This window comes from Ursus americanus, chromosome 21 (genome assembly GCF_024610735.1).
Source record: "Ursus americanus isolate L20-20 chromosome 21, mUrsAme1.1.p, whole genome shotgun sequence".
In the NCBI taxonomy this organism is placed as follows: Eukaryota; Metazoa; Chordata; class Mammalia; order Carnivora; family Ursidae; genus Ursus; species Ursus americanus.
The window spans coordinates 7276959-7300415 of NC_142147.1; positions in this window are offsets into that span (position 1 = coordinate 7276959).

Below are 23457 nucleotides of genomic sequence, written 5' to 3' on the forward strand. Positions count from 1 at the left end.
GAATCACCTGTATGAAACGAATCCCTCCAGGCATGCACTAGATTCCACCCCTTCTTGCCTCTGCAGGGACATCACTACAGCAATTCTCCCCTCCATCTATTGCTTCATTAGAATTTTCCTCTCTACTGGATCTTTCCCTAAAACGCACAAGCAATCCTGTAATTTCTCCTCACGTAAAATGGTATCCTGACCCCATTTACCGTGTCAGCTACAACTGCATTTCTCTTCTTACCTGTGCAGCATAACTGCTCGTGGAGTTGTCTATATTTGCTGTCTCTGGTCTTTTCCTCCCCTTCCCCTTAAACCAAACCCAATCTGACTTGTGCCTCTACTGCTCCACCAAATTTGCCATTGGCAAGATCATCCATGGCTTCCATGTTGTCAAATCTGACGGGCAATTCTCAGTCCTCGTCCTGGTTGGACTGTCAGCAGCATCATTCACAATCTTTCCTCCTCTTTGGTACCTTTTCTCCCCTCAGCTCTCAGGACCACACTGGCTTGGTTTTTCTCCTTCTCATTGTTCACTTCTTCTCAGCTCTCTTTTCTGCCTCCTTCTCCCCTCACTGTCTCTGAAGGTTGGAGGTCCCAGGGCTCAGTTCTTGGTCCTCTTTTCTTGTCTATCTTCCCTTGGCTTTACCCGGTCTACTGGCTTCAACTGCCATCTATATATCAATGGTTTCCCAATTTATATCTCCAGCTCGGACTTCTCTTTCACTCAAGACAAGTATACCCAGCTGCTTACTTGAAATTCCACTAGGACGCTGTATCAGACAAGAGAGACTTGGTTATGCTTTTCTAACGATGACCTCAAATCTCAGTGGCATGTCACAAAAAGGTTTATTTCTCACTCACACTACGTATCCCCCATGCTCCGCACTATGTCATCACCACTCCAGGACTCGGGCGGATGGAGCAGCTCTCTTCTGGAACACTGCTGATCACGGTGCGAGGGAAAGTAGAAAACATAGCAAACCATAACCTGGTTCTTAAAACTTTTACTCACATTTTATTGGTCAAATCAAGCCTAAGGTCAACCCTAACATGCATGAAGTGGGGGAAAGATAGCAAACATCTGTGACCAACAGCACAGTCTACCAGACATGCTCAATGGATAGCCGAAATTCATCTTATCCCAGACTGAGCTCCTTCCCCCACCAACCTGCTCCCCTCAGTCTTTTTCATCTCAGTTGATGTCAATTCAATACTTCCGGTTACTCAAGCCAAAAATCTTGTTGTCATTCTCGACTTCTCTGTTTTCCCATGTTCAATCCTTCACAACTGCATCTTCTCGGTACGTCCAGAATCTGACCTCTGAACACCAACTACTCTATCCACCCATCAACATCTCACTCCTGGCTTGTGTCGCCAATCTCTTAGTAGCAGGCCCCTACTTCTATCTCTGACCACCCTCCACCAGAGTCTGTCCTGAGCAGAGCAGCCACAGTCATTCTTTTAAAACGTAAAGTAGATCATTTCTTGCCCCTGCTTGAAATTCCTTAATGACTCCCAATTCCCCACAAAGTGAAGCCCAAATTCTCTCACTGGCCCACAAGGTCCTTAGAGTCTTGTCCCCACCACCTCTCTCACCTCATTTCCTACTATTCTCAGTATCACGCACACTGGCATCCTTGCTGTTCCTTCACCTCGGGCCTTTGCAATGGCTATTCCCCTGCCTGGAATCCTCTCCCAGGTGCCACCTGGCTTCCTCTCTCACTTCCTTTTCATCTCACCTTCTCAATGAGGCCTATTCTGACCATCTATTTAAAGTTTCCATTCTCTTTTTCAGAATCTCATAATCCTATAGCAGTTCTTAACTTTCCCATTTACTATATCATTTCCTTATTAAGTTTATTTGTCTGTTTTGCCTATTAAAATTTGAGCTCGAAGAAGTCAGGAATGTTTTGGTCTGTTTTACTTACTGTTGTATGCCAAGTATTTAGACTTGGCAGCGATAATTGCTTGCTATTTATCTGTAGAACGAATGAATGAAAAGCAATACAGTATGATAAGCTTTTACTAGGGAAGATCTCCTTAGTTCCAAAAGGATCTCAGGCCTTGAAAGTCATACTGAGGTGAGTTCGGGTTAATCCGGGATTGATTTTCACCATGGAATCTCAAGGTGGGATGGGGATCACTGTGAGTGTGCAAGATTTTAGGTGGTTCATGGAGGAATAAGTTTTATTTTAATAGCTATGTGCTTATTCTAATTATGATAAATCAAATGGAGGAAAAAATTTAAGTAAGTAATAGGTCATATGGTAAGTGGATGTGGCAAAACATGTTCAGATGCCAAGTAGGTCAGTGACGTTTGGGAAACCTCAGACCTGAGCTGGGGAGGGAAGAGGTGGTGATGGTGGAGGTGGCAGGGCCAGCCCAGGCCCTGGCAGGTGACTTGGGTCTCCTTCTCCCAAGGCTTCCCACTTGCTGCCCAAGCCTGGTCCCCAGAAGGCTGCTGGCTCCTGGAGAAGGTAGGCCCAGGAAACAACACTGTTTGTGGGGGTGCAGCAGCAGCAATGGCACCTCCAATCTGTTACCGTCAAGTTATAATTGCCATTTTCCCGAAGTGTGGTTTGCCTCATTAGGCTTGAAATAAACATCTTATATTTTTGTCGCAATTTCCATTCTGGCTTTGTTAGTGCTGACCTCATTTCTTCTGCCTGCTTCAATCTCTCCTGCTTTGCAGAATTAGTTGGGACCAACGAGCAGAGGGACCATGGTCTAAGAGGGCCATCACCAAGATGCCAGATATCTATATGGAACCCTCAACTCAAAGGTCCATCCGGGGAGATGCTAGGCCCAGCCCAGTGAGACACAGTGGGGGAGAGAGAGCTGAGAGACAAAGAGACATAATGAGAAAAACCATGACAGAGAAGACATCAGTCTAAGCAGAGAGAGTGGCTTAAATATTCCTGTGAAGAAGGAGAGGTGGTTAAGAGGGTTTTTCTGATCACGGGGAAGGCAGAGCTGTACGATGTGTAAACACCTTAGAGGAACCATCTCACCTCTGCCATGTCACTCTCACGTTTTTGTCTTCACAGCACTTATCCTGCTCTGACACCTCTTGTTCTCTGTTGTCTTACTTGTCGTAATCTCTCCCCTCACTAAAATGTAAGCCCCATGAGACCAGGGATCGGATCTACCTCGACCATGTCTTCCAGAGCAGTGCCTGCCACAGAGGTGCCGGTACATTCACTGAAAGCACGGACAAGGAAGTGGTTACTTAAATGGGGTGCTCAGGGGTCCTGGGAGGCAGGGCAGAAAATGGACATGGCTGTGGGCATGGCTGACCAAGAACCAAAGAAACTCAGAGAATAGCATGATGTGGGGCCTAAGTGGATGGGCCTTGAATTTATACCTGGTATCAAATCCCAGCTCCTCGTCTCAATTTCCTCATCCATAAATGGGTTCAGAACATTTCTTGAGTACCTATTCTGTGCCAGGCCTCATGCTGTGTTACGGGACTACAACGGTGATCTAGAGAAATCGGCTGGCCTTGTAGACCTCAGGCAGATGCTCATCCCTCCAAGTAAACAAATGAGCACATGCTCTGTAGGAACTAAAGGAGAGTGGAAGAACAAGGGTGGCTCTTCTGGATGGTCAGAGAAGACTGGAAGGAAGAGCTGAAGCCTGCTGGGAAGGTGCACCGAGAAGGTAGGCTAGGGGCTCCAGCATTGGGGGAACTGGGGCTAGATGTCGAGTGTATGTGGAATGCAGTGGTGCCAGAGGCAAGAGGCGAGTGTGTAAAGACAGGCATGGGCCAGATATGTTTCATAGGGTTGTGAGGATTCCAGGAGTTCATTCATTCATTCATTCATTCACCTATTCAGCAAGTTATTTATTGAGTGCCTTCTATAGTCCAGGAATTATTCTCAGCAGTGGGGATACAGTGGTAAAAAAACAGACAAATTCCCTGCCCTTAAGAGCATCTATTCTATTGGGGCTGTAATGCACAACATGATGACTACAGGTAGCATTGCTGAATGATGTATAGGAAGGTTGTTAGGGAGAAAATCCTAAGAGTTCTCGTTACAAGGAGAAAGTAGTTTTTGGGTTTTTTTCCATTTCTTTTTATTGTATCTATATGAGATGATGGATGCTAACTAAACCTATTGTAATCATTTCAAAATATATGTAAGTCAGACCTTTATGCTGTACACCTGAAACTCATACAGTGATGTATTTCAATTATATCTCAATAACTGTAGAAAAAGAGAGGGTCTCTTCTAGATGGAGAAGACAGATGATAAAACAATAACCAGAATAAGTAAATTATTGAGTATGTTAGAAGGTGATAAAAGCTATGGAGAGAAATAAAACAAAGGAGAGAGCATGGAGAATGCCACGGGGAGAAGGTTTGCAGTCTAATGTAGTGTGGGGCCAGCACAGGCCTCAATGAGACCTGAAAGGAGGTGATTCCTGTAAAGATATATAGATTTTAGCTCAGTGCTGGTACCGAGTAAGGCCTCAATAAGCCAGTGAACGATGATGATGATGGTTGTGATGATGACAATGATGGTGATGATTATAATGGTGATGATGGCAATGATGATGATGGTGATGATGATGATGATGGCGATGATGATGGTGGTGATGATAATGATGATGGTGATGGTGATGATGATGATGATGATGGTTGTGATGATGGTGATGATGATGATGGTGATGATGATAATGATAATGATGGTGATGATGATAATGATAATGATGATGATGTTGATAGTGATAATGGTGGTGATGATGGTGATAATGGTGGTGATGATGGTTGTGATGATGGTGATGGTGATAGTGGTGATGATAATGATGGTGATGATGATAATGATAATGATGGTGATGATGGTGATGGTGATAATGATAATGATGATGATGTTGATTGTGATAATGGTGGTGATGATGATGATAATGATGATGATGATGGTTGTGATGATGGTGATGATGATGATGGTGATGATGATAATGATAATGATGGTGATGATGGTGATGGTGATAATGATAATGATGATGATGTTGGTAGTGATAATGGTGGTGATGATGGTGATAATGGTGGTGATGATGGTGATAATGGTGGTGATGATGGTGGTGATGATGGGGTGATGATGGGGATGATGGTGATGGAGAAGACAAAGGAGAAGGACAAAGAGAAGAAAGGGGAGGAGTCAACAATGGAAAGTCCTTTGTAAAAACCCTTTCCTAACCAGCTCATCGCCAGGAGGTACCCTTCTCTCTTTTTTGCCCAGTAGTGCCTCCTGCAGCCCTTGGGCCTGGCAGGGTCTCAGGCAGCAATTTCCAGCACCAGGAGAGATGCGCAAATGGTCGCCAATTCTTTCAGAAATTCATCTTCCAAAAATTGCTTTCCATCCATTTTGCACCAATTCTGTTTTATTTATTACCTAGCAGTGAGCAGATGGAGCCATTTTTCCTCAGAGCTGCTTGAAAGAGACGCATGGCAATTGTGCAGCAGGCTTGGGGGCTGATTTATGGGCCGTGTGCCACAGGAGCCAGGCCGATGCCCCTGCTGTAGCTGCAGCTGGCAGAACGTGACGCTGTCTGGGCCTACTCCCTGTGGGCTGCCGTTCGGGGACAGAGGTGATAGGTGCTGACATGCTACCCGGTCAAAGATGCCCCATCCACTCCCATCTCATGCCTGCATGGTGTCTCTACCACCAGGCCTCCAACCCTGATCTCACCCCAGTGAACAGGAGGGACAGAAAATGTTTCTCAAGCAAAGGCAATTTCCTACTGCCAAAGGAAACATTCCACTATGTCTTTAATCATCTGAATTTTTAGAGAGATGCTGAGTTGGGCCATTTAGAAGATGTTATAGAAGCTAATTTCTTCTTTGACATTTTCTATTGAATTTTTAGTTCCCTCATTCAAACTTGAAAAGATTATGACCCCATAGTGTGGCCTGTCAACTCACCTTATAACTACAATTGGACCAAATCTTTCTTTCCTCCTTACCTGCTGTGTGACTATGGGCAAGTTGTTGAACTTCTCTGAGCCTTAGTTTCCAAATCTGTAAAATAGGCTGGCTCTTTGTGTCTGTCTCATAGGACCATGGTGAGGATTAAATGAGGTAATGCGTGGGGACTGCTTAGCTCTGCTTTGGATGTATAATGAATGTTCAAGACATGTTGCCCATTAATAGTATCATTTAAGATGTTATTGTCTTTCAAAGTCAAATTTCCTCCATTCATTTGGAATCTGCTAGCCAGCTAAGTTTCTATCCTTGTGATTTAAGATGGGTATTTTATTCAAACTGATCCTCATATCTTATAACAATGAAATAGGGATAGCAACTATTTCCCCTGGGCTCTAGAAAGAAATGAAACACTTGTATGTAGAAGTTTCTTGTAAAAGCTAAGTCCCCAAATAAAGGCTTGGTATTGCCATCATTTTATGAACAAGGTCTGTATTTATTTTTCAAGCAGATCTATTTCAGAGTAAAGACACACATGGACCTCCTGCTTCTTCTTACCTCTCCTCCAGATACCTGAATCCTTTGGGTGACAGGGACAGAATGTGTCTCCTCCCCTGCCTGGATGCTTCCCCAAAATGGATTCTGCAGGAGAGAAGTCTGGGGCTCTCCATGGTTTGAATGACTTCAGCGTATCTTAGGGGCCTGTCGGGATCCTGCACTTCGTGGTCAGAGTCTGGAGTCTTGGCTGCCCCAAGATGAGGACGAGGTGAACTTCTTACTTTATTTCCCTTCTGTGGTCTCCTGCCTTTTCTCGCAGCTGATATCTAGGCTCTGTTTCAGTGTTTGGTTGCTGGCCGAAGGAGGCTGGGCCCAGGGCAAGACCGAGAGAGCCAGGAGGCTAGCAAATTCGGTATCTTCAGGTTTGGGAGGGGTGCCGATGAGCGCACTGCAGTGATGGAAATGTTTCATACACGTGCCGTGCAGTATAGTAACCATTGGTCCCAAGAAGCTATGGAGCACACCTTGTTCATGTGACCGAAGAACTAGATTTTTTATTTAATTTGTACCCATTTAAATAACCACATGATGGCTGGTGGCTGCCATATTGGACAGCACAGCTCTCTACCATCTCTCCTTTATTTTATGGAGGAATTCAGTGCCCAAGAGGAATTATTTGAGGACCTTTGAGGACCCTGTGCCAGTCTCTGTAGGGCACACCTGAGAAAAGAGAGTTTAGCCTTGGAAAAGTTTCACTTCTCACTTGGGAGGAGAGACAGAGGTGAAAAACTTGAAGGCTGAAGCAGGTGCTGGGCAAAGGGTCTGCAGATGCCGTTAGTCTCACCCACCAAGGAGAGGAAGTTCCTGGCTCAGCCAGGGCTGGGTGCACAATGGTTGTACCGGTAAGACAGCCAGACGAGCTGAAGACACGTCCTTCAGTCAGGTTCTCAACACCATCTGGGCAGCTCGGCATGGCTGGGGGTGTGTGGAAGGTAGGAATTCCTTGGTCCTGCCTTAGGGGAGGAGACGGAGCCCTGTGGAGAAACTGGCTAATCCTCAGAAAAACCCCAGGGCTTCCCTTCCACCGCACCCAGCAGCACCAGTCCTGGTTCTCATGAGGAATGACCAGTGACATTCAAACTTAGTTGGTTTCCATGACTTTCTGGAAGGTATGATCTGATTGAACTTGCAGGCAGAGACCAGGGCTACACCCCAGCCTCCTCGCGTGACAGCTGAACTCACCAAAAACATTGAGGACAGCTGGCTTGCTGGCCTTTCTGTGCAGGGCAGGTGGGTTCTGTCTGTCCGTCTGTCTGGAAAGAGCGGTTTCCCTGAGTCACACACAGCCCTGCCTGTCCCTGGGAGCAGTGCCTCCCTCTGCTTTCACCCCAAATAGCTCGGAGATAGTCTCCTCTCTCAGGACAAGGCCTCTTGCTCAAAGAATGTCATGGTAGATTTTTTGGGGGTAAATAATTATTTTGAGAAATTTTCCCTACTTGAGCAGGAAGCAAACGGCCGTAGCATTTCTTTAATAAACACTCTTGGTGCTTTCTATGTGCCAAGATTGTTCGATGTGCATTGCAAATATGAACGTGCTTCTAATTTATAACCGTGCTAGGAGGCAGCTCTGTTTATAACCCCGTTTTAAACGCTGATCAAGCTGAGGCATACATAACTTTAGTAACTTGCCCAAGGGGACATAGCTGGTAAGTGGCAAGCTGGCAGGTGAACCTGTAAGGTGACCAACCATCCTGGAACTGAGGGGTTTCCGGGGTCATGGGACTTTCAGTGCTAAAATCAGGAAAGTCACAGGTCAACTGGGATTTTTGGTCATCCTACATACCCTGGGGAAGTTTGGCTCCAGAGTTCTGGCTCTCAATCTCCATGCTATTTCTCAGTTGTGGGCACTGAGGGCACCTGGAAGAAGACTAGTGAATCAGAGTTAGCTTTGTCCCCATGCCCTCCTTCTATAGATGGGAAAGCTGAGGCCTGGCTCATTCTTACCCACACCTCAGGGAAGCCAGACAAGGAGCTGGGAGCCCACCTTGGTCTACCATGTCCTAGCCTCTGCTCAGTCCATGGGTTCCTGGGTATGTCTTTATTCATTCAAACCCCATCTCTACAGGAAAGGGATTCAAAGTGACCTATAGGAAAACGCATGAGGACATGTTGCTAAAATGCAAACAGCAGAAGAAAATCAAGACCAAAGTTTAACACATACTCTAGCTTTAATAGGTAACTGGGGCTTGAGCTTCCTGGTACCCACAGCAAAAAAGGAAAGCCCTCAGAGTTTTCTCAGGGCAGATTAGAGTTTTTGTGTTTTGTTTTTGCTTTTTTCTTGCCTGAATTGTTATCCATTCAAGATCTTTGGATAGGGACTATTTACCAGGAGAAGGTGCTTAGTGCTCGCTTCCTGTGAAGGCACAAGCACGTATCCATCGCTGCTCATTATGACAGCCCTTCAAATAAGCCAGGGCATCTTGCTACAGCGTAAGTCAGGAGAGTGACCCAGAAAGTGGCTGAGTGAAGGTGGTCCAGGTTTGAAGTCCTCTGAGGGTTCAAACAAAATCCCAATGAACTCAGATTCAGAGATGCACCTTGTAGCCCCGATACAACTGAGGGTGTAGGGGCCTGGAGCCCCCCCCCCATCCTTCCCCTCTACCCTCACGCCTGAGGCATTCCATGGGGCCACAAAGACTCTCTCTGAGTTCTCTACCCTGGGTCCTGCCAGAAGTCAGACCCAGGCCTTTGGAAGCTTTCGTGGCACTTCTCTGGACTTGACGGCACCCTGAGTTTTAGGATGGGGCCCCCCAGCATTGCTTCATCCGACCTTGTGCTTGAGGGGCCAAGTCCCCGCCGGGCAAAAGTGGGTATTTCCCGTGGTCGGGGGGCAGCTGGCGGGCACCCTCGGACTCTTCCCTGTTGGTGTTTCATTCGGATTTTTGTTGCCTTTTCTTTTAAACAACTTCTTGGATTTCTCTCAAGGTCGAGGAGGAGGACAGCACTGAAGGAAGGGGGGAGAGTCCCACTCTAATCACATTTGAGTGGAGACAGGATAAAAATTAACCTTCATTTGAATATGTAAACAAACAGAGTTTGGTAACTTCCAGGCGTCCTTGGCTTGGGTCGCCGAGGAGCAGGATCAAGTGATTCCTCTGCCAGGTCTCTTCACGGCAGGAAAAACTTTATTCTTAAAGGCTTTTTACACTTGGATAAGTGCTAAATAATAATCATAGGCCAAGACTGAAAGAAACTCTTTCCCTTGGAAGGGTGTCAACACCGGCAGGATAAAGAACTGGGAGTTCTTCTAGGGAGTGAGGGGGTGACAAAATCTGGGTTGATGAATGCTGACGTTCAGAATAAAATCACTCCATGCCTTCACCTAGGTCAAGAAACGACATTGTTTTCCTGAGCCGCGGTGACAGCGAGGTGACAGAGATTAATAGCTTGGTATCGACTGAGCAACTTCGAGTTCCTTATCTCTGTCAAGTCAAGGCTGTGTCCAAGGGCTGAAAGTGTTATTAGACTTATAATTGCAAAGACATTTAAAGGGTTTCCCCTTAAGGGACTATGAAATCCAATAAACCTTTCACAAAACCTCAAGCACCGGAGAGCAAAGCCCCCGTCTGGGAGAGCCGCACGCTCCCAGCCAAGCGCCAGGGAAACCTTGAAGCCGCCAACATTGAATAATGTTTGATTTATGAAGTTGGTTTTGAATTTGTATCAGTTGTTTTATTAAAAATATATGAAAGGAAGTTTTAAATATGAGCAAGCCCTGTAGGCGCTTGTCTGCGCCGAGCGGCCTGTCTGGCTGAGCCCCGTGCCTCCCCCTTGCTCTCTGGTGGGTTCCAGCAGGAGGGAGGAGGGAGGAACGGAGCGGCTAATTTGCAGGGGTGATTTGGTCTGCCGGGGCCTAGGTCTCAATTTGTCACCCAGGTTTTTGGAGGAAGGTGGAGGGGCGGGAGAATGCTGGAGCAGGCAGGTTTGATTTGCCGTGCGAAGGTGGCCCGAGGACACCATGCCGCGAGCTGGGCTGTGTTTACTTGTCAATCCATAGCAACACCGAGGAGTGCGTCAACTTCTGGAAAAGGCATTCCTGCTTCCATTCAGGAAGGTTCTGACACCAGAGGCTGTGGGTGGTTTGTGGGAGACCGGTGTATGGGTGCTGGATGTAGGGATGGGGGTTGCAGAGCAGGTTAGGACTCTGGGCCTCAGTTTTTCCATCTGTCAGATGACAGGATGGGACTGGCACCTCCCACCTCCCACCCCCAACGCCTCTGGTCCTAATGTTCTTCGGGGCCCACACAACAGGGCAAGACCTCCAGGCCAGTCTCTCACCACCTCACGGCCAGGGGAACATCCACAGAGAACGGTGCTGTGAGGAAGGCAGGGGCTGCGGTGTGGCAGGCTGCTGGCACGGGGAATGAGCCTGTGGGGTGTTGAACCACGTTGGTAAAGGGGGGGGCCTCTGTCTCCAGGGCCAGCCAATGGTGGCAGCCAGCACACAGACTTCAGGGCCGTAAGCATTCCTGGAGACTTGGGAGGGTACCTGTTCTCATTCTAGCTGGGAACGTTCCAGTAGATGGATGCTACTTTAGGCCTGAAGGACCCTCCTCTCCTGCCCTGCCCCGGGACTTCAGTGAGGAGCCTGGGGCCATCAGAGGTGCAAGGGGTGAGGCATGAAGGAGCCTGGGGGTCCTCCCCAGTCCTTCCCAGAGAACACCACTCGTTCTCCCTGCCCCATCCTGGAGTGGGGCTTCCACAGCCTCTTCCCCGGCGCCTGTCACTGCCTCACTGTGTCAGGCACCCAGCAGGTGTGTAATAAATACCAATGTCATGAGTGGATAAAGGCCAACCGTCAACTTCCATTTCCCCCTGCACACCATCAGTGCCGGTCACAGGCGGCCAGGCGGCACAGCAATTCTGCCAGAGGGCTGCGGGTGCTTTAACATGGGGGGGCGGGGAATGGGGCTGATTTCAGGTTTGACCTGGGAACCTCCCAACAGGTGCGTGGTTTTGAAGGTCCTGAAGTATTGTCTGGAGCTCGAAGGTTGTACTGCAGTGAGGAGGCGGGGGGAGTGGGAGCACTAATGGGCTCTAGGGATGAGCCCCAGGAGCCCTTTGTAGGGGTGGTCTTGGCCTCTCTCCTCCTTCCTTCCTGCAGGGAGAAGAAAGCCTGGGCACCCTTGCAGCCCCCCAGCCACTCTTACATCACTGTTCCTTCACCCTCCCCCTGCTGCTTTGTGCCCGGCACATTGTAGATAAGAGTGTGGTGAGTGGATCAATGAATGAATGAGGTGATCCACCAACTCCAGCCTCACCGCGCCCATCAATGACACCCAAGGGTGACTGGCCGATGCACGGACTCTGCGGGAAGCTACAGGCTTCGCAGACACCGCCCCGCAATGGACCACGGCGTGGCAACTCTCTATCTTCCTAAATTCCGTCTGTAGGTGTTATAACTCACCAGCTCAGGCCTTCTACTATCTGGACCTCCCAGTACCTTGCCCTTATCATCAAGACAGCTTAGCACCCTTCCCTGAATCCCTTCCATGTGCCGGGCACAGCAGAACAGGCCATGCAGATGCCAGGGAGGGCTGTGATTAGGAAGCCCGACAGACCTGGCTTCAAGCCATGACTCTGCCACTTTTCAGCTTGCGCAAGTGATTTCATCTATCTGAGCCTCAGTGTTCTCATCCATAAGATGGGGATAAATATTAAGACCTGCCTTGAAAAGTTCTCCTGGAAAGGAAGGGTGCTAGCCCCAAACATGTATGGACCAGCAGCATCGTGCTGAGCTCTTGGTGTTTAGTGCTCTGCGGTACATACCACTATCACCCCAAGATTCCACACTTGACAGGGGAGGACACCAAGCCCTAGGTTAAATGGCTTGACTGAAGTGACACAGCTCACAAGTGGCCGTGCAGGGCTGGGACCAAGTCTGGCAGAATCTGAGTCTGATTCCAAAGCCCACGTTCATCACTAACTTGCTCCAAACATCAAATGCTTGCTATGGATGTTTCGGGGTGGCCTCTCGGTGCTAAGAAGGGCCAGGAGTACTTCTTCCTAATGCTCAATGATGGCCACAGATTGAGCAGATCCTTTGTGAGTACTTCTTATCTGGAAGTCCGTAATTTGGGGGCTGGGGATGAAGGTTTGTGTCAGCTAGACCCACAGTCAGTAACATGCCTGGTCCAAGATGTTCCTCCACACTATGGAGGACTGACTTGATGGAGGACCTCCCTGGGTGGTAGAGAAGTGCCTAGATGGTGGAGGACTGCCCCAGGTGGGGAGAAGTACCCCTGGCTGGTGAAGGACTGCCCTTGGAAGTAGAGGACTGACCCAGGTGCTGGAAGATTGCCTCTGGTGGTGAAGTGCCCCAAGTACTCAAGGTCTGCCCGGATGGTGGAGAAGTGCCCCAAGTGATGGAGGAGTGCCCTGTGTCATGGAAGAGTGTCCCCGGTGGTGGAGGGCTGCCCTGGATGGTAAGGGACTGCCCCAGGTAGTGGAGAAGTGCCTCTGGTGGTGAAGGACTGCTCCAGGTGATAGGGGACTGCCCTGTAGTGGAGGATTGCTGCAAGTGGTGGGTGACGGCTCAGGTGGTGGAGGAGTGCCCCTGGATGGATGGAGGAGTGCCCCTGGATGGATGGAGAGTGCCCCTGGACGGATGGAGGAGTAGAGGAGAGCCCTGGATATTGGAAGAGTATCCCTGGTGGTGGAAGATTGCCCCAAATGGTACATGACTGCCCTGAGTGGTGGAGGACTATCCCAGGTGGTGGAGGACTGCCTGGGGTGGTGGAGCACTGCCCTGGTGATGGAGGATTGCCCCAGGTGATAGACGACTGCCCCAGTTGGTGGAGGACTGTCTCAAGTGGTAGAGACATGCCTAGGTGGCGGAGGAGGGCCTTAAGTTGTGGAGGACTGCCCTGGGTGATAGGACAGGGTGCAGAACGCCCAGGCAGCTGATCCCTGATTTGGAAAACAAGGCCTGGGATTTCGCCCACCATGATTCTGTGGATCTCTAGGACTCTCCACTTTCCCAAGGTTTAGTAGGCTGCGAGGATGTCTCCCTGGGCAAAACCAGGCCAAGGCAGGAGTCATGTTGCCCTTGAACCGGGCCGATGAAGCCCATGTGGCTGGGTCCCAGCTGAGAGACCACAGACAACATGTGGGTTTCAAGGCACAGGTAGTACTCTCGAGCTAGCACAGCCCTCCAGGAGGCAGGAGGGCAAGCATATCTCTGGCCCTTCCTCTGAGTCTGGGCACTGCCCTGTCTGCCCAAGAAGGGACCATGTCAGTTGGAAAATACTGGTCTTCAGGGCAGATGGCAGAAAGGGACTACTCCCCATCCTGCTGAGGTTGCAAGGCCTTTCAGAGACTCTCCGCCCCTGCCATGGCCCCTCCATTCCTAAAACAGATGGCCCCAAGGCTTCATCTCATCCCTCTTCCTGATCCCTGCTCCCCTCACTGTGCGTGCTTACGTATTTTGGGCTGGCTGGGTACTCTGTGATGTCCCCATGACCTTGCATGGCTCCCTAGCCCCCTGGATTTCTTATTAATCCCCCTGCATGCTCAAACTCACCTCATGTCTTCCTGTACCAGCTAAGCCCTGGGGTCCCCGCACCTCGAGTAAACATAGTCCTGGGAGGCATCGCTGGAGACGCGTCACCTCTCAGCATGCAGGACCCTGCCGATCTGTGTTCAACCAGCCTTGTGACGGGTGTACTTTGGGCCCTGCCTAGTGGCTGGCAGCTTTTGGGTCTTGTGATTTGCAAAACTCTTTGTTCTTCCCTGCCTGCTAGGCGTTTCAGATGGACTCATTCCTTTGCAGAGTTGAGCTCTTGGGACATTGAATCTGTGGGGCTGTGGACTGTTTGGAAGTTTGTCTTGAAGGTTGGCCTTCAACAGTCTGTCATGCTTTGTGCTTTCCACCTGCTTTTGATTAAGTTTGAGCAGAAGTTTTCAATTCCATGGTTTTAGCCACCGGAAACACCAAGGATTAGGAGGAGCAGAGAAAGATCTTGAAAGGAAACAGAAAGGGGTCTATGGACAGCTCCCCTTGAAAAGGCTCCCACACGTCCAGGTGGCTCCCACGCTGGCTGTATACTCCCATGTGCCCCACGTGAACTCCAGGCTGGTGCTGGGAGACAGGTGCAAAATGCTCTGGCTACCAGGTCCTTTGGAGGACAAATCTGGCTGATGGAGGTTTTACCGTCCTGTGTGTGTTTTTTCCATGGGATATTGCAGGAATCGGTCAACTTTTCTGGTGGATTAACCCAAGCAGATGTACCAAGTGGGAGAAGATGAGGAGGTGTCCTTCTTCTCCCAGAACATTGGGCTACCCTTTAATTGAGGGTGAGGCAGTCAGGATTCTTTGAAAGCAAATGACAGAAACCCCAGACAGATCGATTTGATCCAGAAGAACTGACTGGCCCCTGCAACCGAAAAACAATTATGGGATCAAACAGCAGAACTTGGGGCTCAAACATTGATTTTGGAACTTGGTCTCTCTCTACCTCTCAGCCTTCTTTTCCTCTGGGTTCACGCTTCTCAAGCCAGCTGGTCCCAAGTGGTTGCACCAGCAGCTTCCGACTTACACCGCTACTTTTGTTGCTATGGTGAAATTCTGGACACTGGGTCTCTCTGGACCCACCTGGGCGACATGCCCATTCTTGCACCAATCCCTGGGTATCAACAAGTCGATTGGCTAAAACGAGGTCATGTGCTCAGCCCTGGAGTTGGGCCAATGTCATGTGAAAGGGCGTGGATTCAGAGAGGGTCCAAGCAGGGGAGTAAAACTAATGCCCATTAAAGGAGCCATTGCAGACCTTTGAGCTTTCCAGCTACCCTTTGCTAACGTCATTTCTTCTACATGGAGCCATCCCCTATCTTCTCTGCTTCGCCTCCTTGCCCTTCACTTCCTACTTCCTCATGTCCAGTTAGTTGTTAATTTGATGTCAGTATGTTACTTGGATAGATCTTTCCCTGTTTCATGCCTCAGTTTATGCAAAAAAAAAGGAGGATTAGGATAGTTCAGCTCCATGATTTCTTCTAGCTCCTTAAATACTAAGCTTAGCTTCTTCGTTCAGGGCTCAGCTGAAGAGCTGCCTCCTCCAAGCAGGCCGCCAGTATGTCCCCTACCTGCCCAGCTCTGATTTTGCCTTGTGTCTTGGTTATTCTGTATCCATTTCGTCTTCTTCCTACCCCATGAGCTTTTTGACGGTAGGATCATATGGAATTCATCCCTGATTCCCTGACAGCCCCTCACACACAGTAGGTGTTCACAAGCCTTTTAGGAGTAGAGAGACATGGGGTAGTGTCCATATTTGGATTCCTCCTCTATATTAAAAAATGAAGAAATGCCAAAATGGGGTAACGAAAATTGTATATTTTAAATGTTTTCTTTGAACAAATTACACTAAAGCAGATGCAACAGAATAATTTACTACTCTGTGCCCATCAAGTACGTGACCGGATAATTTTGACTAATGCAAAATGTCAAAACATCTATGGGAAAATAATGACACTTCAGAAATTTTGATACAGCAGGTAGTGTTATACCAGTCACGGTCTGAGTGATAGCTACACGTCACTCCTAATCCCGGACTTAATTCTGGTCTTCCGTGTTCTGCCGCAGGTGGCAATGTCCTACAAGGCAATTTGCTATTCACAAGATAATTACAGGATTTATTTTTAAGAACTGAATTCACAGCACCTGCCAGGTGGTGGGGTCCAGTGAGGGGACCCACGTTTGAAGTTGGAGGATCGGTACCCTGTGCATCGCTGTGACTTTACTTATGACACATTTGGTGACAATGTGGAGGCTAAGTTTGAGGCCTTCTGTGAGCAGCGTGCGGACTGGGCTTGTGGAAACGTCTTGAGTGCTGCTAATCCCGAGGCCTGACAGTGCAGGGGAGATGAGGGACTGACGGGAGGCGAGAGTGGTGTTGGGGCAGGCTGGCACGGATGCTTTTGGCGACAGGCTGCAATCACACTGCGGGTGGCTGGACAGCCTTCTTGGCCCATGCAAATGCATCATACCAGCCCTAGGGAGCTGGGGACTTGGCCAGCCTCCAGGAGGGGCACCATATGGAAAGTGTGTGAGGTTTGAATTTTTTTTTTTTTAAGACTTCACCAACACAAAAGAAGTAAAAAAAGAAAACAGGAGACAGGAAAAGAAGAGTTAGAGATGGGATCATACAAGGTTAATGATTAAAGAGTCACAAACATCAACAAACTGCTCCGGCCCCCGCATGGCCCAGATGGAGAAACTGAGGCAGAGAGTCAAGGGGCACGTTCAAGTCCTAACAAAGGTGGGAGGAGAAGCCAAAGGTCTACCACAGTCCCCTGGAGAAGCACGGCCTTTGGTTCCTGAGTTTCCTCTTGGTTGCTCTTGGTTCCCTGACAGGACAGGGTAGCAATCTATGGCTTTGCATGTCTAGATTCTTCTAACAATCGAATAATTTCTTAGCAGGTGGTGTTTTCCACGATCAGTTCTCCAAATCTATTACTCAAGATAATTCTTTTTAACTGCATGAGACTTTAAATTCTTCTTTTGGCTTCAGCAGAAAAGAATGTTTAATTGTGATAAAATAAGCATAACATAAAATTTACCATTTTAATCATTTAGGGGGATGATGTAATATTTATTGACATGGAAATATTTGCACAATATATTCTTTTTTATTGTGGCAATAAAACAAGTAACATAAAATTGACCCTCCCAACAATTTCCAAGTATACAGCATGATATTGTCAACCCCAGGCATCGTGGTGAAACAGACCGCCCAGGACACCTCCCACCCGTCTTGCATGACTGGAACTGTCTACCCGCTGAAGACCATGTCCCCACCTTTCTCTCCCCCAGCCCCCGGCAACCACCATCCTGCTTTCTGCTCTGTGAGTTTGACTTCTTCAGCTATCTCATGTAAATGGAATCCTACCGTCTTTGTCTTTTTGTGACGGACCCATTTCACTTAGCATAGTGTCCATAAGTTTCACCCATGTGGCAGCAGACGACAGGATTTCCTTCTTTTTTTAAGGCTGGATAATATTCCACTGTGTGTGTATATGTCACATTTTCTGTATCCATCCATCCACTGATGGACATTTAGGTGGCTTCCACGTCTTGGCTCTGGTGAATAATGTTTTGGTGAACATGAGGGTGCCAATATCTCTTTGAGATCCTGTTTTCAGTTCTTTTGGACGTAGTCCCAGAAGTGGGATTGCAGAATCATCAGGTGGTCCTATTTTTTATTTGTTTGAGGAAACTTGATACTGTCTTAGGCAGCAGCTGTCCCACTTTATATTCCCACCAACAGTGCGCAGGGGTTCCAATGTCTTCACATCCTTACCTCATCTTACCCATTTTTTAGTATACAGTTCGGTAGTGCAAAGTATATTCACGTGGGTGTGCAAGCAAACAATCGCCAGCACTTTTTCATCTTGCCAAGGACTTAAACCATTAGGGTTGGCTTCTATTGCTTGAAAAAGTGAAAAAGCCCAAATTTATACACCCCCAGGCTGGTGCCCTCCAGTTCCCTGGTGGATTAACAGGTCAGACCATTGTTGGTTTGTGCCAGTGGATGGACGTTGGGATGGCAGGTATAAGCAGGGCCCGAGAGCTACTGAGACGGGGTAGCAATGCTCCCGAGAGCTTGGGGAAGACACTTGGAGGTTCTCTGTGGGAGGAGGAAGATAATCCAGTGTGCTTGGATAAGGGGGATAGGTCACGTACCCAGACTGCTGCTCCCTGGCAGTCAGGGAGAACTGTGTTTTTTTTTTTGTTTGTTTGTTTTGTTTGTTTTGTTTTTTGTTTTTGCTTAAAATGTACAAAATTTATTATGGTAATCATTTTTTAAATAATTTTTTATTATATTATGTTAGTCACCATACAGTACATCCCTAGCTTTTGATGTAAAGTTCCATGATTCATTACTTGTGTATAACACCCAGTGCACCATGCAATACGTGTCCTCCTTAGAACTGTGGTTTTGCCTAACAGAAACAATGTTCATTCTTAGCCGAGTGACTCCAAATTTAGCAACCCCTGGGGCACTTTTCAAAACGTTACTGCGAGGGCCTTGCTTCTTTCCTCAAGATGGGAAATTCTTCAGGAGGACACGCCTCAGGTCCACGTAAACAATTCCTAATTCAGACATTGAAGCAAATGTTTGTCTTCGAGACAGCAACTGCTGGCACCCCTCTAAGAGTTCACGGGCCAGGGAAAGGGCTGCTTTGAGAGCCCCCGGTGTACTATTCCTATTGCATTTTCTTTTCTTTTCCTTATAGAAGGGCTGTTGAAGGTCGTATCACAAACTGGATATGTGTCACAGCAGATGGAGTTCTTCCCCGATGAAAGGGGTAGTGGGGGCACAAAGGCTTGGCTTGATGATTTCAGAAGTTCTGATTTGTCAAAGCCAAGAATAGCCTTGTAATAATAAAGGGAAAAAAATTGCTTGAGATTCCAAGGGAACCCTGATTTAGCGATAATCCCAAAGGAAAAGTAGGGTATGATGGTTCCTCTCCTCCCTCCTGCCTCCTGAGAGATGATGACTCATTTGTAATTTATTAGCTAATTATGCACGGGCAAAGGAGTATGAATCACTTCATTTAGAGGATAGCAATTAGCAAGGGCTTGTTGGAGTTCTTTTCTGTCAGGGTTCTGAGTGTGTTTAGACAACACAGGTGCTGTCGAGGCCAGGATACCTTTGGGGAGGAGGTACCCCGTTTCGCCCTGCTCCTGCCCAGCTAACAAGCCAGTTCCGTCCCGACTCCTCCCCCGACGTCCTCTGACTACATCACTTTCTGATTTATTTGCCCTTCATCTCTTACAGGCTCTGTGAATGTGGGCAAATCCCCTTACTTCTCTGGACCTGATCTGTAAAATGGAATCATCTACTCTTCCTGCTCCCAAGGAGGAGGCTGGCTGGATGCCTGGAATTTAGACCAGGAATTTGGAACCACTGGCTGTCTGGTTTTCTCCTGACCCCTGAGAGGGTCGGGGAGATGCCAGCCCTTAGAACCCAGCCATAACACTGCTTCGCACTCACTGCAGAGACGACTCCACGTGTGCACACAGATACGGGCTCCGGGATGCTCTTTGCATCGTGGCATTTATCAGCAAAGAGCAGCAGACACCTCGGTGTCCAAGAATAGGGAAACAGCAAAATAAAATGTGGTATATTCAAATGATGGAATACTACCAAGCAGTTACAAGGACTGACCTAGATCTCTGTATGTCAGTACGGATAGTGGCCGATGGCTAAACAGTATATCCAATGGGACCTCGTTTATGCTAAGAAATCATACGAAATAATGTTGCACATTTTCTGTGGAAAAATACTTATATCTGTATACCTGTATCAGTCAATCATGTACATATTTGTATTCTGGTAAAGGATAAAACAGGTCCGGAAAAAGACATCAAATTAGTAGCTTAGAAGTATCAGAATTATTAAAAAAGTTCTTTTGGCCACCCCCTTCTCCGATCCCAGCTATTTGATTACTTCCATGCGTCGCAGGACCTGCGCTTGGAAGGATGACAAGGGGGAATTTAGCTTCGTCTGAATGTTCTAATTAAAGTAATTGTTTATTAGACAATTGTAAACACCTGATACCCCACCTTGCTTCGTGTTTAGCTCTGGACCCCAGAAGCTCCTTCCAGCCCGCGGCCACCCCTGCCTCAGTCCTCCACCCCCTCAGCGCTGCTCCTTTCTTATACTAAGACAGATTTTAATAAAGTTGCTGTATGTGGAAGAGGATTATGGGTTCATCTGATTTCCGCTATTTGAAGTCCTAGGGGAAGGAAAGCCTTGTTTAACTCAATTCATAACACTATTAATCCAACCATAAACCTTCCGACGACTTGAAAGGAGAGACGAGAATTCATTACAGCTCCTCTCTAAGCGGCAAACCCTTCCTCTCACGTACCAGCAGGTGAGACTCTGGGACCACAGGCCCCTCTGTCTCTCCGAAGGTCATTCGCAGAAGCAGAATGCCAGCACAGAGCCCACGCAGAGGAGCTCTTGTCCCACTCCTTCCCTGTCCTTCCACGCTTTCCACATGGGGTAACTGGGGCCCAGAAAGGTTGTGTGAGCTGTCCAAGATCACAGAGCTAAAAAGCAGGAAACCTACTAACTCAGCTTTCCTGATTTTACATCCAGGAATATATATATATTCCATTATATAACGGTTTTAAACGCACTTTTATAGGTTTACATATAATCAGTCTACTTCTGGAAATCCAGTCCATGAAAGTAATTCTAAATATGGAAAAAGCCATGTCCTGACAGTATAATTCATAATTTTAAATCCTGAATCAGACTGCATGTATACCATTAGGGGAACAGTCCACTAACAGTAACCCATTACTCAATGGGTTATTATGCCAAAAATGGTTCAAAAGACTCAAATAACATAGATAATGCTCTGGCAGGTGAAAATGGTGTATATAAGGTTGTTTGGTTATACTTTTATGAAAAATACATGTATAGGAAAAAAGACTGGAAGAAACAGAGCAAATCGCCACATGAAGGCTTGTCACTGATTTCCCAGGTATTCAATAACACAGATTGAGGGCGCTTTATTGCAGTGGGACCATGATACATATTTCTCTTTCTTGATTCTGTTCCCCCCAAATATTTTGTAATGTGCTAATGTTGTTTTTTAACTAATAAACTTCAATTTTGAACAAGTGGTTTCTCCTATCGTCTTAGGTCAGTTTTCCTTTGAAACAGACTTTGAGAAATTTACACACAGAAGTTTGAAGGGGAGAGACGTCAGGTTCAAACTCTGTACAGAGCAAGGGTTGCAAGATTGGGCAGAGGGGGAGGCTGGGCTGCAGTGCAGTCACAATAAAGTTCTCAGCTGATCCCTTGGGCAGCTCTGCTGCTGGGATGGGCTTCGGGGTGTCCCGAATCGAGTTGGGGGACCAGCCTCTGTTCCCTCATAAGGACAGGAGTTGGATGGGGCTGCTCCCCTGGAGAAGGTGCAGTCTTGGGAATGGAAGTTTCCCTCAGCTGCAGGAAGCTCCTGGGGAGGGCCTCAGCTCTGAGCCACCAGTAGCCAATGCTCCAGCAGCCGAGGGAAGGAGTGCTTTGTCCTAAAGGAGGGATCTGGGAAGTGCATCAAAGCATCTACTAAACCTATAATGAGACACGTGTGCCTCGCAACAAAGCTATGAGCAGCTTGAACAGGACGCATTTCACAGACAGTGAAACTGAGGTATAGAGCACATATATGGCTTTTTCCAGCCCACAAAGCCAGAGAATACACTTATTTTTCTTTATTTTCTTTTTTGAGAGAGAGAGCGCGTGCTCACACAGGAGAGGGGGGCGGGGCAGAGAGAGAGGGAGAAGCAGGCTCCCCACTGAGCAGGGAGCCTGAGGCGGGTTCGATCCCAGGACCCTGGGACCATGACCTGAGCTGAAGGCAGACGTTTAACCACCCAGGCACCCCCAAAATACATTTATTTAAGAATTATGGTAGCCAGCCCTGGACAAGAAGCCAGGTGCCCTGACACCCCAACTGTCTACTGCACCACCTTGCCTGAGGCATAGCCTGAGAATTCTGTCCAAAAGAGTCAGGGTGGAGGGCCAAGGAAGGTGGGGAAGCTGACCTATGCCCTGAGGGTCTGAGGCAGAGAGCAGGGCTTCCTTCAGGTGGGACTGAGGTCTCTGCTGGCCTCTGGTGGGCCAGCTGCAAGGGGTAAGGGAATAGAGCCCAGCCAGGAAGCACACGTTCTGGTACCCTCAGCCCTGGGCACTGACAGCAGGCTGCCTGCCAATCCCACAGGAGCTTCCTCAGGAAATGGGGGACAACACCGGAGAGGTCAATGAGCACTTCGATCCTTGGTTTACTGGCAAACGTTTCATGTGGCACTGGGGACCCAGCAGTGAATGAGGCAGGTGAGCCGGTCCTTGCCCGCGTGGGGCTAGAGTTTCGTAGGGCATCCTAGAGAGGCAGTGAATTGTATGGCCTCAAAGCTCAGGCTGGGGGGCCAGACAGCTTAGGTTTGAATCCTGTCTCCCCCAGCATGAGACCAGGAGAGCAGGGGCACACTCCCTGACCCTGCCTCATTTTCCTCACCCGCACAAATGAGACGATGGTAGCAGCCCTTACCTTCTACTTCCTTTCCAATCCACATTCACGCACTTTACGTCATTCAGTCCTGAAAACACCCCCAACAGTTAGAAATGTACCCCCACTGGGGGTTCCTGTGGTGACCAGGCCTATGAGGAGTCTACCCCATCCCCAGGGGCTGCTGCTTCCCCTGGGGAGCCCAGACGTTCCGCCAGCCAGAGCCTCTTTAATCTCCGAGCAGAGCTCCTCGTGCATCGTCACATCACTGCAGCTCAGTGGTTTGGATAAAAGTCCTCACGTTCTCACATGCAAGGCCTCTGGCTGCCCCGTGTCACCAGGGGTCTCCCTCACACCCCAGGAGAAGCCAGCCTCGGCAGGGTTGGGGGTCCTTCCTGGCCAGGTGTGTCCCCTCCCCCAAGCCCAGGAAGATACTTGAGATCCAGTTCCTTGATCCCAGTAAAAGTCACCTAGACTCTCCAGAGATGTTAACAGCGGCTCTTGTGTGGTCAAATAATTACTACTCCTTAAAATTTTTTAAATAAATTCTAAATCTGAATGCAACAAAGACATATGATAAAAATGCAGATGGCATGAGAAGTTGAACCACGCAAACAACACACCTCTCTCCTCCTTCCTTCCCTTACCACACAGCCCCACCTCTTCAGAAGTAGATTTCCTGGGGAAATCGTTAATTTCTTGAGGTCTCAACCAGCCTACCTATGCATGCATTCTTAAAATGTATACAAATGGGGTTATAATATAGGTACAGCTCTGTCTTGTGTCCTTTCACTTAATAATATTTGAAAGAGGCAACATGTTAGTACACATAAAGCTACTTGATCTATTTTAATGGACATAATATTAATTCTAATTCTTGTAAGGGCTACCATTAATTTTGAATTCACTTAAATGGTTCCATTTAATTCCAATTCTTTTTAATGTATTCACCATGTTTTATT